The following is a 17,426-nucleotide window of genomic DNA, read 5'->3' as shown; positions in this document are numbered from 1 at the left end:
CGACATGGTCATTGACCTCATAGGGAAGGCCCAAACATGTTTAAAAGACTCCAGCCACCCAAGCAATAGACTGTTCTCTATGCTACTGCACGGCAAGCGGTACCAGCGCACCAAGTCTAGAACCAACAGGACCCTGAACAGCTTCTACCCCGAAGCCATAAGACTGCTAAACAAGACTGCTAAACAAGACTGCTTAACAAGACTGATAAACAAGACTGATAAACAAGACTGATAATCAAGACTGATAAACAAGACTGATAAACAAGACTGCTAAACAAGACTGCTTAACAAGACTGCTAAACAAGACTGATAATCAAGACTGCTAAACAAGACTGCTTAACAAGACTGCTAAACAAGACTGATAATCAAGACTGCTAAACAAGACTGCTAAACAACAGTGCTAAACAAGACTGCGAAACAAGACTGCTAAACAAGACTGCTAAACAGCTAATAAAATGGCTACCCGCTGCTGTTACTGTCTATTATCTATCCTTTACCCCTACCTACTGTATACTGCTGTTACTGTCTATTATCTATCCTTTACCCCTACCTACTGTATACTGCTGTTACTGTCTATTATCTATCCTTTACCCCAACCTACAGTATACTGCTGTTACTGTCTATTATCTATCCTTTACATCTACAGTATACTGCTGTTACTGTCTATTGTCTATCCTTTACCCCTACCTACAGTATACTGCTGTTACTGTCTATTATCTATCCTTTACCCCTACCTACAGTATACTGCTGTTACTGTCTATTATCTATCCTTTACCCCTACCTACTGTATACTGCTGTTACTGTCTATTATCTATCCTTTACCCCTACCTACAGTATACTGCTGTTACTGTCTATTATCTATCCTTTACCCCTACCTACTGTATACTGCTGTTACTGTCTATTATCTATCCTTTACACCTACCTACAGTATACTGCTGTTACTGTCTATTATCTATCCTTTACCCCTACCTACTGTATACTGCTGTTACTGTCTATTATCTATCCTTTACACCTACCTACAGTATACTGCTGTTACTGTCTATTATCTATCCTTTACCCCTACCTACAGTATACTGCTGTTACTGTCTATTATCTATCCTTTACACCTACCTACAGTATACTGCTGTTACTGTCTATTATCTAACCTTTACACCTACCTACAGTATACTGCTGTTACTGTCTATTATCTAACCTTTACACCTACCTACAGTATACTGCTGTTACTGTCTATTATCTATCCTTTACCCCTACCTACAGTATACTGCTGTTACTGTCTATTATCTATCCTTTACCCCTACCTACAGTATACTGCTGTTACTGTCTATTATCTATCCTTTACCCCTGTCTACAGTATACTGCTGTTACTGTCTATTATCTAACCTTTACCCCTATCTACAGTATACTGCTGTTACTGTCTATTATCTATCCTTTACCCCTGTCTACAGTATACTGCTGTTACTGTCTATTATCTATCCTTTACCCCTATCTACAGTATACTGCTGTTACTGTCTATTATCTATCCTTTACCCTATCTACAGTATACTGCTGTTACTGTCTATTATCTATCCTTTACCCCTGTCTACAGTATACTGCTGTTACTGTCTATTATCTATCCTTTACACCTACCTACAGTATACTGCTGTTACTGTCTATTATCTATCCTTTACCCCTGTCTACAGTATACTGCTGTTACTGTCTATTATCTATCCTTTACCCCTATCTACAGTATACTGCTGTTACTGTCTATTATCTATCCTTTACCCCTGTCTACAGTACACTGCTGTTACTGTCTATTATCTATCCTTTACCCCTACCTACTTACTGTATACTGCTGTTACTGTCTATTATCTAACCTTTACCCCTACCTACAGTATACTGCTGTTACTGTCTATTATCTATCCTTTACCCCTACCTACTTACTGTATACTGCTGTTACTGTCTATTATCTATCCTTTACCCCTATCTACAGTATACTGCTGTTACTGTCTATTATCTATCCTTTACCCCTGTCTACAGTATACTGCTGTTACTGTCTATTATCTATCCTTTACCCCTGTCTACAGTATACTGCTGTTACTGTCTATTATCTATCCTTTACCCCTGCCTACAGTATACTGCTGTTACTGTCTATTATCTATCCTTTACCCCTACCTACTTACAGTATACTGCTGTTACTGTCTATTATCTATCCTTTACCCCTGTCTACAGTATACTGCTGTTACTGTCTATTATCTATCCTTTACCCCTGTCTACAGTATACTGCTGTTACTGTCTATTATCTATCCTTTACCCCTGTCTACAGTACACTGCTGTTACTGTCTATTATCTATCCTTTACCCCTACCTACTTACTGTATACTGCTGTTACTGTCTATTATCTATCCTTTACCCCTACCTACAGTATACTGCTGTTACTGTCTATTATCTATCCTTTACCCCTGTCTACAGTATACTGCTGTTACTGTCTATTATCTATCCTTTACCCCTGTCTACAGTATACTGCTGTTACTGTCTATTATCTATCCTTTACCCCTGTCTACAGTACACTGCTGTTACTGTCTATTATCTATCCTTTACCCCTACCTACTTACTGTATACTGCTGTTACTGTCTATTATCTATCCTTTACACCTACCTACAGTATACTGCTGTTACTGTCTATTATCTAACCTTTACCCCTACCTACAGTATACTGCTGTTACTGTCTATTATCTATCCTTTACCCCTACCTACTTACTGTATACTGCTGTTACTGTCTATTATCTAACCTTTACCCCTACCTACAGTATACTGCTGTTACTGTCTATTATCTATCCTTTACCCCTACCTACTTACTGTATACTGCTGTTACTGTCTATTATCTATCCTTTACCCCTACCTACAGTATACTGCTGTTACTGTCTATTATCTATCCTTTACCCCTGTCTACAGTATACTGCTGTTACTGTCTATTATCTATCCTTTACCCCTGTCTACAGTATACTGCTGTTACTGTCTATTATCTATCCTTTACCCCTGTCTACAGTATACTGCTGTTACTGTCTATTATCTATCCTTTACCCCTACCTACAGTATACTGCTGTTACTGTCTATTATCTATCCTTTACACCTACCTACAGTATACTGCTGTTACTGTCTATTATCTAACCTTTACCCCTATCTACAGTATACTGCTGTTACTGTCTATTATCTATCCTTTACCCCTGTCTACAGTACACTGCTGTTACTGTCTATTATCTATCCTTTACCCCTACCTACTTACTGTATACTGCTGTTACTGTCTATTATCTATCCTTTACCCCTGTCTACAGTATACTGCTGTTACTGTCTATTATCTATCCTTTACCCCTACCTACAGTATACTGCTGTTACTGTCTATTATCTATCCTTTACCCCTGTCTACAGTATACTGCTGTTACTGTCTATTATCTATCCTTTACCCCTGTCTACAGTACACTGCTGTTACTGTCTATTATCTATCCTTTACCCCTACCTACAGTATACTGCTGTTACTGTCTATTATCTATCCTTTACACCTACCTACAGTATACTGCTGTTACTGTCTATTATCTATCCTTTACCCCTACCTACCTACAGTATACTGCTGTTACTGTCTATTATCTATCCTTTACCCCTGTCTACAGTATACTGCTGTTACTGTCTCTTATCTATCCTTTACCCCTACCTACTGTATACTGGTGTTACTGTCTATTATCTATCCTTTACCCCTGTCTACAGTATACTGCTGTTACTGTCTATTATCTATCCTTTACCCCTGTCTACAGTATACTGCTGTTACTGTCTATTATCTATCCTTTACCCCTGTCTACAGTATACTGCTGTTACTGTCTATTATCTATCCTTTACCCCTACCTACAGTATACTGCTGTTACTGTCTATTATCTATCCTTTACCCCTATCTACAGTATACTGCTGTTACTGTCTATTATCTATAATTTACCCCTGTCTACAGTATACTGCTGTTACTGTCTATTATCTATCCTTTACCCCTATCTACAGTATACTGCTGTTACTGTCTATTATCTATCCTTTACCCCTGTCTACAGTATACTGCTGTTACTGTCTATTATCTATCCTTTACCCCTATCTACAGTATACTGCTGTTACTGTCTATTATCTATCCTTTACCCCTGTCTACAGTATACTGCTGTTACTGTCTATTATCTATCCTTTACCCCTATCTACAGTATACTGCTGTTACTGTCTATTATCTATCCTTTACCCCTGTCTACAGTATACTGCTGTTACTGTCTATTATCTATCCTTTACCCCTGTCTACAGTATACTGCAGTTACTGTCGATTATCTATCCTTTACCCCTGTCTACAGTATACTGCTGTTACTGTCTATTATTTATCCTTTACCCCTGTCTACAGTATACTGCTGTTACTGTCTATTATCTATCCTTTACCCCTACCTACAGTATACTGCTGTTACTGTCTATTATCTATCCTTTACCCCTGTCTACAGTATACTGCTGTTACTGTCTATTATCTATCCTTTACACCTACCTACAGTATACTGCTGTTACTGTCTATTATCTATCCTTTACACCTATCTACAGTATACTGCTGTTACTGTCTATTATCTATCCTTTACACCTACCTACAGTATACTGCTGTTACTGTCTATTATCTATCCTTTACACCTACCTACAGTATACTGCTGTTACTGTCTATTATCTATCCTTTACACCTACCTACAGTATATTGCTGTTACTGTCTATTATCTATCCTTTACCCCTACCTACTGTATACTGCTGTTACTGTCTATTATCTATCCTTTACCCCTACCTACTGTATACTGCTGTTACTGTCTATTATCTATCCTGTTGCCTAGTCACTTTACCCCGACCTACAGTATACTGCTGTTACTGTCTATTATCTATCCTGTTGCCTAGTCACTTTACCCCTACCTACAGTATACTGCTGCTACTGTCTATTATCTATCCTGTTGTCTAGTCACTTTACCCCTACCTACAGTATACTGCTGTTACTGTCTATTATCTATCCTGTTGCCTAGTCACTTTACCCCGACCTACAGTATACTGCTGTTACTGTCTATTATCTATCCTGTTGCCTAGTCACTTTACCCCTACCTACAGTATACTGCTGTTACTGTCTATTATCTATCCTGTTGCCTAGTCACTTTACCCCGACCTACAGTATACTGCTGTTACTGTCTATTATCTATCCTGTTGCCTAGTCACTTTACCCCTACCTACAGTATACTGCTGTTACTGTCTATTATCTATCCTGTTGTCTAGTCACTTTACCCCTACCTACAGTGTATGTACATAGCTACCTAAACTACCTCGTACTCCTGCACATCGACTCGGTACTGGTACTTCCTGTATGTTGCCATGTTACTTTTACTCGTTATTATTGTTCATTATTCACTGTTTATTTATTCCTGTCACTATTTCTATACATTTGTTTTATTTTGTATCTTGAAATCTGCATGGTTGAAAAAGCAGCATCTTCCCTGTTAAACCTTTAGTTTACGAAGCAGGTGACAAACAGGGAGAGGTGTGAAACACTTTCCAGGGTTTAGGAGTAGTGAAGTACATGTCGTTCAACTAGTAATTGAACTACATTTTGCAGTAGCTTGGTGGTAGATGAACTCATTTCAAATCTATGTAGATAGAAGGAGTTCATTACTGTCCTGTGTGCTCCCTCTCCGGTCTCTGGGTCACCAGGCTGCTCGTTATGGCGCACACCTGTCACCAGCGTTACGAGCATCGAGTTACGAGCATTCAAAGTCACTTCAGTTAAGGAAACTACATATATGTTTAAGGGTAACTTTAGTGTAGCTTACCTCCTTTCAGTGTAATTGATACTTTGGTAAACTATCTTTTCAGAGTAGATTCTCCAACACTGACACTTTCCATGTTATGGGTTTATAAATCAAATCAAATTTTCGAATTAAATCAAATTTAATTTGGCACATGCTTCGTAAACAACAGGTATAGACTAATAGTGAAATGCTTATTTAAGGGCCCTTCCCAGACAAACCGCAGTCAGCTAGCTGTAGGCTAGCAAGTGACCAGGGTAGACGTGGCAGGCCTTAGAGTGGCCTTTGAGGGGCTTGTGTCTGTTATCATGCAGCCAAGGAGAGGAAAAAGTATATACAATACCTGTCCAAAGTTTGGACATACCTACTCATTCAAAGGTTTTTCTTTATTTTGTACTATTTTCTACATTGTAGAATAATAGTGAAGACATCTGAACTATGAAATAACACATATGGAATCATGTAGTAACTTAAAAAGTGTTAAACAAATCCAAATATATTTTTAGATTTTAGATTCTTCAAAGTATCCACCCTTTGGCTTGATGACAGCTTTGCACACTCTTAGCATTCTCTCAACCAGATTCATGAGGAATGCTTTTCCAAAAGTCTTGAAGAAGTTCCCAAATATGCTGAGAACTTGTTGGCTGCATATGTGTCATACTTGAACTCTGTGAAGCATTTATTTTGGCTGCAATCTGAGGCTGGTAACTCTAATGAACTTATCTTCTGCAGCAGAGGTAACTCTGGGTCATCCATTCCTGTTGCGGTCCTCATGAGAGCCAGTTGAGAGACAGTTTCATCACAGCGTTTGATGGTTTTTGCAACTGCACTTGACACTTTCAAAGTTCTTGACATTTTCCAGATTGACTGACCTTCATGTCTTAAAGTAATGATGGACTGACTTTTCTCTTTGCTTATTTGAGCTGTTCTTGCCATAATATGGACTTGGTCTTTTGCCAAATAGAGCTATCTTCTGTGTACCACCCTTACCTTGTCACAACAGAACTGATTGGCTCAAACGCATTAAGAAGGAAAGAAATTCCACAAATGTACTTTTAACAAGGCACACCTGTCAATTGAAATTCATTCCAGGTGACTACCTCATGAAGCTGGTTGAGAGAATACCAAGAGTGTGCAAAGCTGTCATCAAGGCAAAGGGTGGCTAATTGGAAGAATTTCAAATATATTTCAATTTGTTTAACACTTTTTTGGTTACTACATGATTCCATATGTGTTATTTCATAGTTGTGATGTCTTCACTATTATTAATAAAGAAAAACCCTTGAATGAGCAGGTGTGTCCAAATATTATACTGTTAATATATATATATATATATATATATATATATATACAGTGGGGCAAAAAAGTATTTAGTCAGCCACCAATTGTGCAAGTTCTCCCACTTAAAAAGATGAGAGGCCTGTAATTCTCATCATCATGAGAAAAAAAATCCAGAAAATCACATTGCAGGATTTTTTATGAATTTATTTGCAAATTATGGTGGAAAATAAGTATTTGGTCACCTACAAACAAGCAAGATTTCTGGCTCTCCCAGACCTGTAACTTCTTCTTTAAGAGGCTCCTCTGTCCTCCACTCGTTACCTGTATTAATGGTACCTGTTTGAACTTGTTATCAGTATAAAAGACACCTGTCCACAACTTCAAACAGGCACACTCCAAACTCCACTATGGCCAAGACCAAAGAGCTGTCAAAGGACACCAGAAACAAAATTGTAGACCTGCACCAGGCTGGGAAGACTGAATCTGCAATAGGTAAGCAGCTTGGTTTGAAGAAATCAACTGTGGGAGCAATTATTAGGAAATGGAAGACATATAAGACCACTGACAATCTCCCTCGATCTGGGGCTCCACGCCAGATCTCACCCGGTGGGGTCAAAATGATCACAAGAACGGTGAGCAAAAATCCCAGAACCACACGGGGGGACCTAGTGAATGACCTGCAGAGAGCTGGGACCAAAGTAACAAAGCCTACCATCAGTAACACACTACGCCGCCAGGGACTCAAATCCTGCAGTGCCAGACGTGTCCCCCTGCTTAAGCAAGTACATTTCCAGGCCCATCGGAAGTTTGCTAGAGAGCATTTGGATGATCCAGAAGAAGATTGGGAGAATGTCATATGGTCAGATGAAACCAAAATATAACATTTTGGTAAAAACTCAACTCGTCATGTTTGGAGGAAAAAGAATGCTGAGTTGCACCAAATAACACCATACCTACTGTGAAGCATGGGGGTGGAAACATCATGCTTTGGGGCTGTTTTTCTGCAAAGGGACCAGGACGACTGATCCGTGTAAAGGAAAGAATGAATGGGGCCATGTATAGTGAGATTTTGAGTGAAAACCTCCTTCCATCAGCAAGGGCATTGAAGATGAAACGTGGCTGGGTCTTTCAGCATGACATTGATCCCAAACACACCGCCCGGGCAACAAAGGAGTGGCTTCGTAAGAAGCATTTCAAGGTCCTGGAGTGGCCTAGCCAGTCTCCAGATCTCAACCCCATAGAAAATCTTTGGAGGGAGTTGAAAGTCTGTGTTGCCCAGCAACAGCCCCAAAACATCACTGCTCTTGAGGAGATCTGCATGGAGGAATGGGCCAAAATACCGGCAACAGTGTGTGAAAACCTTGTGAAGACTTACAGAAAACGTTTGACCTCAGTCATTGCCAACAAAGGGTGTTATTTTCCACCATAATTTGCAAATAAATTCATTAAAAATCCTACAATGTGATTTTCTGGAGAAAATAATTCTCCTTTTGTCTGTCATAGTGTACCTATGATGAAAATTACAGGCCTCTCTCATCTTTTTAAGTGGGAGAACTTGCACAATTGGTGGCTGACTAAATACTTTTTTGCCCCACTGTATATATATATATATATATATATATATATATATATATATATATATATATATAGGACCAGTAAAATATTTGGACACACCTACTCATTCAAGGGTACATATATATATATATATACACACACACAGAGACACACAGGGACACAGAGATAGAGACAGAGATAGAAAGACAGAGAAACAGAGAGAGAGAGAGAGAGAGAGAGAGAGAGAGAGAGAGAGAGAGAGAGAGAGAGAGAGAGAGAGAGAGAGAGAGAGATCTACCATGACAGTTGGCGCCTGGATTCCTCTCCCTGGTCAGTGACATTATCCCTTCACCAACACACATACACACGCATGGACGTGTGCGTGGGCACTAGGCACTCACATACACACACACACACACACACACGCACGCACACACACACACACACACACACACACACACACACACACACACACACACACACACACACACACACACACACACACACACACACACACACACACACGCACACACACACACACACACGCACACACACACACACACACACACAGAAAGAGACACATGTGCATACACATTATCTCTCTGGCCCTCGCTCTCTCTCTCTCTTTCTCTCATTCATTCACTCACTCAGACACACGTGCATGTACACACATTCCCTCTCTACCTCTCTCTGGGTTCTCCACTCTCTCAATTCAATTCAATTCAATTCAAGGGCTTCATTGGCATGGGAAACATATGTTAACATTGCCAAAACAAGTGAAGTAGATAATAAACAAAAGTGAAATAAACAATAAAAATGAACAGTAAACATTACACTCACAAAAGTTCCAAAATAATTAAGACATTTCAAATGTCATATTATGTCCAGATAGAGTGTTGTAATGGTGTACAAGGTTAAAGTACAAAAGGGAAAACAGATAAACATAAATATAGGTTATATTTACAACGGTGTTCGTTCTTCACTAGATGACCTTTTCTTTTGGCAACAGGCCATAAATCTTGCTGCTGTGATGACACACTGGTATTTCACCCAGTAGATATGGGAGTTTATCAAAATTGGGTTTGTTTTCGAATTCTTTGTGGATCTGTGTGATCTGAGGGAAATATGTATCTCTAATATGGTCATACATTGGGCAGGAGGTTAGGAAGTGCAGCTCAGTTTCCACCTCATTTTGTGGACAGTGTGCACATAGCCTGTCTTCTCTTGAGAGCCAGGTCTGCCTACGGCGGCCTTTCTCAATAGCAAGGCTATGCTCACTGAGTCTGTACATAGTCAAATCTTTCCTTAAGTTTAGGTCAGTCACAGAGGTCAGGTATTCTGCCGCTGTGTACTCTCTGTGTAGGGCCAAATAGCATTCTAGTTTGCTAGTTTTTTTGTGGATTCTTTCGAATGTGTCAAGTAATTATCTTTTTTGTTTTCTCATGATTTGGTTGGGTCTAATTGTGTTGCTGTTCTGGGGCTCTGTGGGGTCTGTTTGTGTTTGTGAACAGAGCCCCAGAACCAGCTTGCTTAGGGGACTCTTCTCCAGGTTCATCTCTCTGTAGGTGATGGCTTTGTTATGGAAGGTTTGGGAATCGATTCCTTTGAGGTGGTTGTAGAATTTAACGGCTCTTTTCTGGATTTTGAAAATTAGCGGGTATCGGCCTAAATCTGTTCTGCATACATTATTTGGTGTTTTACGTTGTACACGGGGGATATTTTTGCAGAATTCTGCATGCAGTCTCTCTCTCTCTCTCACTATCTCTCTGTGAAACACATACACACACACACACACACACACACACACACACACACACACACACACACACACACACACACACACACACACACACACACACACACACACACACACACACACACACACACACACACACACACACACACACACACACACACACACACACACACACACACACACACACACACACACACACACATACACATACACACACACGTACACACACACACAGTTATTCCCCAGGTGCTTTCTCTGGAGAGTCCAGTGTGTTCCTGAATGACTCATCCTCTTCCATTCACCACACAAGCCAAGCAGGACAATGTTGTGACGTTGGCCTACGAGCAGAATCTAAAAACAGGAAAAAAATCTCTCATCCATTGAGGAACTTTCCCACGCTGGGGGTGATGGAGGATAGCAGAGGAGGGGAGTACAAGAGAGGGAGAGTCCAGAGCAAACAGAATCTTTCCATAATGTCATTGTTAGAATATGTGTTGTTTCACACTGGGTAAGCCAGGAAAACAGACCAACCCCCAGGGGTGTTGTCACACCCAGTATCAAACCAGGGTCACACCAGGATCCACAGCACAGTTTCAGGACACCCAGTCTGTGTCCGAAATCACACCCTATTCCATTCCCTATATAATGCACTACAATTCCCTGGTCAAAAAAATACACTATATAGGGAATAGGGTGTGATTTTGGGCACAGGCCCATTATCATCCAAACACTAATCAAACAGGTCCCACCTTTTATTAAATAAATAAAAACCCAAGCTGTGACTGAGCACTGAGCCACTGAACAGCTTCCTGAGATTTGTTTTTGGCCTAACATTAATCTCCCACAGTTATCTTTTTTACTTTTAAACTCAGACAAAACAGAGATGCTTGTTCTAGGCCCCAAGAAACAAGAGATATTCTGTTGAATCTGACAATTAATGTTGGTTGGTTGTACAGTCGTCTCAAATAGAACTGTGAAGGACCTAGGCGTTGCTCAGGACCCTGATTTCTCTTTTGACGAACATTCAAGACTGTTTCAAGGACAGCTTTTTTCCATCTATGTAACATTGCAAAAATCTGAAACTTTTTGTCCAAAAATGATGCAGAAAAGTTCATCCATGCTTTTGTCATATTGGTCTGCCCAATATGGTCCTGCCGTACATACTTACACGTACGCTACGGTCACAAGACGCAGGCCTCCTTACTGTCCCTAGAATTTCTAAGCAAACAGCTGGAGGCAGGGCTTTCTCCTATCGAGTTCAATTTTTATAGAATGGTCTGCCCATCCATGTGAGAGACGCAGACTTGGTCCCAACCTTTATGTCTTTACTGAAGACTCATCTCTTCAGTAGATCCTATGAATGAGTGTAGTCTGGCCCAGGAGTGCGAAGGTGAACGGCAAGGCACTGGAGCGACGAATTGCCCTAGCTGTCTCTGCCTGGCCGGCTCCCCTCTCTCCACTGGGATTCTCTGCCTCTGACACTATTACAGGGGCTGAGTCACCAGCTTACTGGTGCTCTTCCATGCCGTCCCTAGGAGGGGTGCGTCACTTGAGTGGGTTGGGTCATAGCCGTGATCTTCCTGTCCGGTTTTGCATCCCCTCAGGCTTGTACGGAGGAGATCTTCGTGTGCTATACTCAGCCTTGTCTCAGGGTAGTAAGTTAGTGGTCTGTTGATATCCCTCTAGTGGTGTGGGGGCTGTGCTTTGGCAAAGTGTTTGGCCCTGTCCGGGAGTATTATCAGATGGGGCCATAGTGTCCCCCGACCTACTCCTGTCTCAGTCTCCCGTATCTATGCTGAAATAGTCTATGTGCCGGGAGGCTAGGGTCAGTCTGTTATATCTGGTGTAATTATCCTGTCTCATCTGTTGTCCTGTGTGAATTGAAGTATGCTCCCTCTAATACTCTCTCTCTCTCCCTCTCCCCTCCCCTCCCGGAGGACCTGAGCCCTAGGATCATGCCTCAGGACTACCTGGCCTGATGACTCCTGGCTGTCCCCAGTCCACCTGGTCGTGCTGCTGCTCCAGTTTCAACTGTTCTGCCTGTGGCTAGGGAACCCTGACCTGTTCACCAGACGTACTACCTTGTCCTGTACCTGCTGTTTTTGAATCTCTCTCTCTCTACCGCATCTGCTGTATCGACCTCTGAATGCTCGGATATGAAAAGCCAACTGACATTTACTCCTGAGGTGCTGTCACGACTTCCGCCGAAGTTGGTACCTCTCCTTGTTCGTTCGGCGTTCGGCGGTCGTCGTCACCGGCCTTCTAGCTGCCACCGATCTACGTTTCTTTATCTATTTGTTTTGTCTTGATTGTACACACCTGGTTCCCATTACGTTATAATTATTTTCCCTATTTAACCCTCTGGTTCCCAATATGTTTTGTAGGTGATTGTTCCTTGTTTAGTGTTATTAGATTGCTGTGATATGGGGTGTTTTCTCTGAGTGGAATTTTATGGTTGTTTCTTTTAGAGCAAAATATGTTGTTTTACTCAGTTCTGTGTCCTGCACCTGACTCCATCCTCACCGTTGCACTCTGACAGTTGACAGGTACTGACTGACCTGTTGCACCCTCTACAACCACTGTGATTATTATTTGACCCTGCTGGACATCTATGAACGTTTGAACATATTGAAGAACAATCTGGCCTTAAATGGCCATGTACTCTTGCAATCTCAAACCGGCAGAGCCAGAAGAGGACTGGCCACCCCTCAGAGCCTGGTTCCTCTCTACCCAGCACAGCCAGAAGAGGACTGGCCACCCCTCAGAGCCTGGTTCCTCTCTACCCAGTACAGCCAGAAGAGGACTGGCCACCCCTCAGAGCCTGGTTCCTCTCTACCCAGCACAGCCAGAAGAGGACTGGCCACCCCTCAGAGCCTGGTTCCTCTCTACCCAGCACAGCCAGAAGAGGACTGGCCACCCCTCAGAGCCTGGTTCCTCTCTACCCAGCACAGCCAGAAGAGGACTGGCCACCCCTCAGAGCCTGGTTCCTCTCTACCCAGCACAGCCAGAAGAGGACTGGCAACCCCTCAGAGCCTGGTTCCTCTCTACCCAGTACAGCCAGAAGAGGACTGGCCACCCCTCAGAGCCTGGTTCCTCTCTACCCAGCACAGCCAGAAGAGGACTGGCCACCCCTCAGAGCCTGGTTCCTCTCTACCCAGCACAGCCAGAAGAGGACTGGCCACCCCTCAGAGCCTGGTTCCTCTCTACCCAGCACAGTCAGAAGAGGACTGGCCACCCCTCAGAGCCTGGTTCCTTCCAAGGTTTGTGTCTTTCTAGGGGGTTTTTCCTAGCCACCGTGCTTCTACATCTGCATTCCTTCCTCTTTGGAGTTTTAGGCTGGGTTTCTGTATAGCACTTTGTGACATCAGCTGATGTAAAAAGGGCTTAACAAATGCATTTGATTGATTGATTGATCTTCCTTTAGCAACTTCAAAAGGTTGTAAAAACAATTCTGATGAATGTAACAATTGGACAAAATTTGAAGATACTGGAAACGTTTTGATTCATAAAATATTGACTGAATTACAGCACATAAAACAAACAAATAATGAATGGTGTGAATTCAGGTATTCCATTTATTGTCAAATTTCTATTTTTTTCTTAGAATGCACTCATACATTTTATTATTGTTTCAGTTATTTTTAAACATTTTGTGTTAAAATAAAGAAAATGATATGTGCCTCATTTGCATAAATATACTGGGTGTATTTGCATATATTAACATAAAGGGGTGGAGGAGGGCTGCAACTACCAAACACTCGCTCTACCCTACCTGCACTCAGCTTTAGTGTTCTTATAGATGCAACGGAAAGACAATGTATTCCATTCAGCCCATTACAGCCGTTACCCGGGTCATTTCAAACATTTCCGTGGTCATAATGTTATCGGGGGAAAAAGGCACAAGCAAGTGCATGAAAGAGTCGCAGCAGTAAAATGAAACCAATCGAGCGAGCGAGATTTAAGTGACAAGTGGATTTCACACCCCTCAAACACAGGCAGTAGATGGCTGAAAAAGACAGATCCTCAGGTGGGCGGGGCATGCGCTTTGCTACTTCCCTGACTCTCCTCTTTTTCTCTTTTCTTTAGAGACAATGATCCAATTAGTGGTTGGCTGACTGATGATCATTTTTCAGTTGCCTGGAGATGTGACCTGGCCTAATTGCCTCCATAATTGTCAGGCAGGCTGATACACCTGGGGCTCCATCCATGGCAGCTAGGCAGACAACAGTCTCTCTCTCCTCCCCTCCCCTCCGTGACTCTCCCCTGCCTGACTCTCCTCTCTCTGGCTCCACACAGCAGTATGGAGCTGGAGACCTAATGAAGCTGCAGTCATGATCCATGCCCACTGCCAACCTTCCATCCTGGGGGATGGTGGGTAATCCATACCCACCACCAACCTTCCATCCTGGGGGATGGTGGGTAATCCATGCCCACCACCAACCTTCCATCCTGGGGGATGGTGGGTAATCCATGCCCACCACCAACCTTCCATCCTGGGGGATGGTGGGTAATCCATGCCCACCACCAACCTTCCATCCTGGGGGATGGTGGGTAATCCATGCCCACCACCAACCTTCCATCCTGGGGGATGGTGGGTAATCCATGCCCACCACCAACCTTCCATCCTGGGGGATGGTGGGTAATCCATGCCCACCACCAACCTTCCATCCTGGGGGATGGTGGGTAATCCATGCCCACCACCAACCTTCCATCCTGGGGGATGGTGGGTAATCCATGCCCACCGCCAACCTTTCATCCTGGGGGATGGTGGGTAATCCATGCCCACCGCCATCCTGGGGGATGGTGGGTAATCTGCCATGGTGGGTACCTTCCATCCTGGGGGATGGTGGGTAATCCATGCCCACCGCCAACCTTCCATCCTGGGGGATGGTGGGTAATCCATACCCACCGCCAACCTTCCATCCTGGGGGATGGTGGGTAATCCATGCCCACCACCAACCTTCCATCCTGGGGGATGGTGGGTAATCCATGCCCACCACCAACCTTCCATCCTGGGGGATGGTGGGTAATCCATGCCCACCGCCAACCTTCCATCCTGGGGGATGGTGGGTAATCCATGCCCACCGCCAACCTTCCATCCTGGGGGATGGTGGGTAATCCATGCCCATCGCCAACCTTCCATCCTGGGGGATGGTGGGTAATCCATGCCCACTTCCAACCTTCCATCCTGGGGGATGGTGGGTAATCCATGCCCACTGCCAACCTTCCATCCTGGGGGATGGTGGGTAATCCATGCCCATCGCCAACCTTCCATCCTGGGGGATGGTGGGTAATCCATGCCCACTGCCAACCTTCCATCCTGGGGGATGGTGGGTAATCCATGCCCACCACCAACCTTCCATCCTGGGGGATGGTGGGTAATCCATGCCCACTGCCAACCTTCCATCCTGGGGTGGGTAATCCACCATCCCCCAGGATTGGTTGCTGGAGGGCCGGTATGAACTTGTTTGAATACACTGCCCTCTGTGCTGCTAGCCTGCTGCTGACCAATGTTACCATTGATTTATTGTCATTTCAGATACAATGTGAGTTAATTACAGGATATGTCAAGATCAATGAGAAAGAAGCACGTATTTGACTTCATTGGCTGAAAGATTTCTACAGTCATTCATTACATTTTCTTCATCATTTACGCTTTTGACAGACTTTACTGCATCCATCACCAATCTACAGTACATGAATGTTGGTTCAGATTTAACCCCAAGGAGGTCCAAATCATAGAAATATACTATTCATGTTTGAGACCACAATGACAGCATGGCCAGCTATGGAATCAATGGAATGGAATGTGTTTCTGAGGGGACATCATCTTTCCCTTTCCATAGTCCTCTAGGCTGAACCCTGGTGACAAGCATATGACCCCTGACCTCAGATTCCACACTGGATTGAGGGAAGGGAGTTAAAAGGGAGGGACAGTTGGAGGGAGAGAGGGAGGGCAGGACAGTTGGAGGGAGGGCAGGAGGGACAGTTGGAGGGAGGGAGGGTTGGAGGGAGGGCGGGACAGTTGGAGGGAGGGAGGGCGGGTTGGAGGGAGGGAGGGTTGGAGGGAGGGGGAGGGCGGGACAGTTGGATGGAGGGAGGGAGGGAGGGTGGGAGGGAGGGAGGGTTGGAGGGAGAGGGGAGGGCGGGACAGTTGGATGGAGGGAGGGGCGGGTTGGAGGGAGGGAGGGTTGGAGGGAGAGAGGGAGGGTGGGACAGTTGGAGGGAGGGAGGGAGGGTTGGAGGGAGAGAGGGAGTGTTGGAGGGTTGGAGAGAGGGAGGGAGGGTTGGCGGGAGGGAGGGAGCGAGGAAGCTTTGGACGGAGGGAGGGAGGGAGGGAGGGAGGGAGGGAGGGAGGGAGGGAGGGGGAGGGAGAGGGAGGGAGGGAGAGATGGAGGGAGGGTTGGAGGGAGGGTTGGAAGGTTGGAGGGAGGGAGAGAGGGATGTAGGGAGGGTTGGAGGGAGGGAGCTTTGGAGGGAGGCAGGGTTGGAGGGAGGTTTGGGGGAGGGAGGGAGGGTTGGGGGGAGGAAGGCATGAGGGGTTGGAGGGAGGGAGGAGGGCTGTAGGGTTGGAGGGAGGGTTGGAGGTTTTTAGGGTTGGCGGTTTTTAGGGTTGGAGGGAGGGAGGGTTGGAGGTTTTTAGGGTTGGAGGGAGGGTTGGAGGGAGGGTGGGAGGGAGGGAGGGTTGAAGGGAGGGTTGGAGGGTTGGAGCGAGGGTTGGAGGGAGGGTTGGAGGGAGGGAGGTAGAGGGGGTTTTAGGGTTGGAGGGATGGAGGGAGGGAGGGTTGGAGGGTTGAAGGGAGGGAGGGTTGGAGACAGGTAGGGAGGGTTGGAGGGAGAGAGGCAGCTTTGGAGGGAGGGAGGGGAGGGTTGGAGGGAGGGAGGGGGAAGGTTGGAGGGTTGTAGGGTTGAAAGGAGGGTTGGAGGGTTGGAGGGAAGAAGGGAGGAATGGAGGGAGGGAGGGAGGAGGGAGGAATGGTTGGAGGGAGGCAGGGTTGGCGGGTTGGAGGGAAGGTTGGAAGGT

The 17,426-nt window shown here is 44.5% G+C and overlaps 1 long non-coding RNA gene across 12 annotated transcripts; it reads right to left on the bottom strand.

The window, feature by feature from the left end:
* Positions 1–479: 479 nt before the first annotated feature.
* On the bottom strand, positions 480–4,725 carry LOC127931280 (uncharacterized). 12 transcript variants are annotated; one of them, XR_008140598.1, is made up of 5 exons: positions 4,620–4,725; positions 1,205–1,341; positions 1,017–1,063; positions 688–875; positions 557–597 (listed from the first exon to the last, which is right to left on the bottom strand). It is a non-coding gene; the product is annotated as an uncharacterized LOC127931280 (long non-coding RNA). The 12 variants fall into 12 exon arrangements; XR_008140606.1 differs by lacking the exon at positions 1,017–1,063 and having other exon boundaries at positions 480–597; positions 782–875; XR_008140597.1 differs by lacking the exon at positions 1,017–1,063.
* Positions 4,726–17,426: the final 12,701 nt, after the last annotated feature.

This window comes from Oncorhynchus keta, chromosome 7 (genome assembly GCF_023373465.1).
Source record: "Oncorhynchus keta strain PuntledgeMale-10-30-2019 chromosome 7, Oket_V2, whole genome shotgun sequence".
Classification (NCBI taxonomy): Eukaryota; Metazoa; Chordata; class Actinopteri; order Salmoniformes; family Salmonidae; genus Oncorhynchus; species Oncorhynchus keta.
Note: the sequence above shows the minus strand (reverse complement) of the source record. Positions and strands in the feature narration are given on the sequence as shown.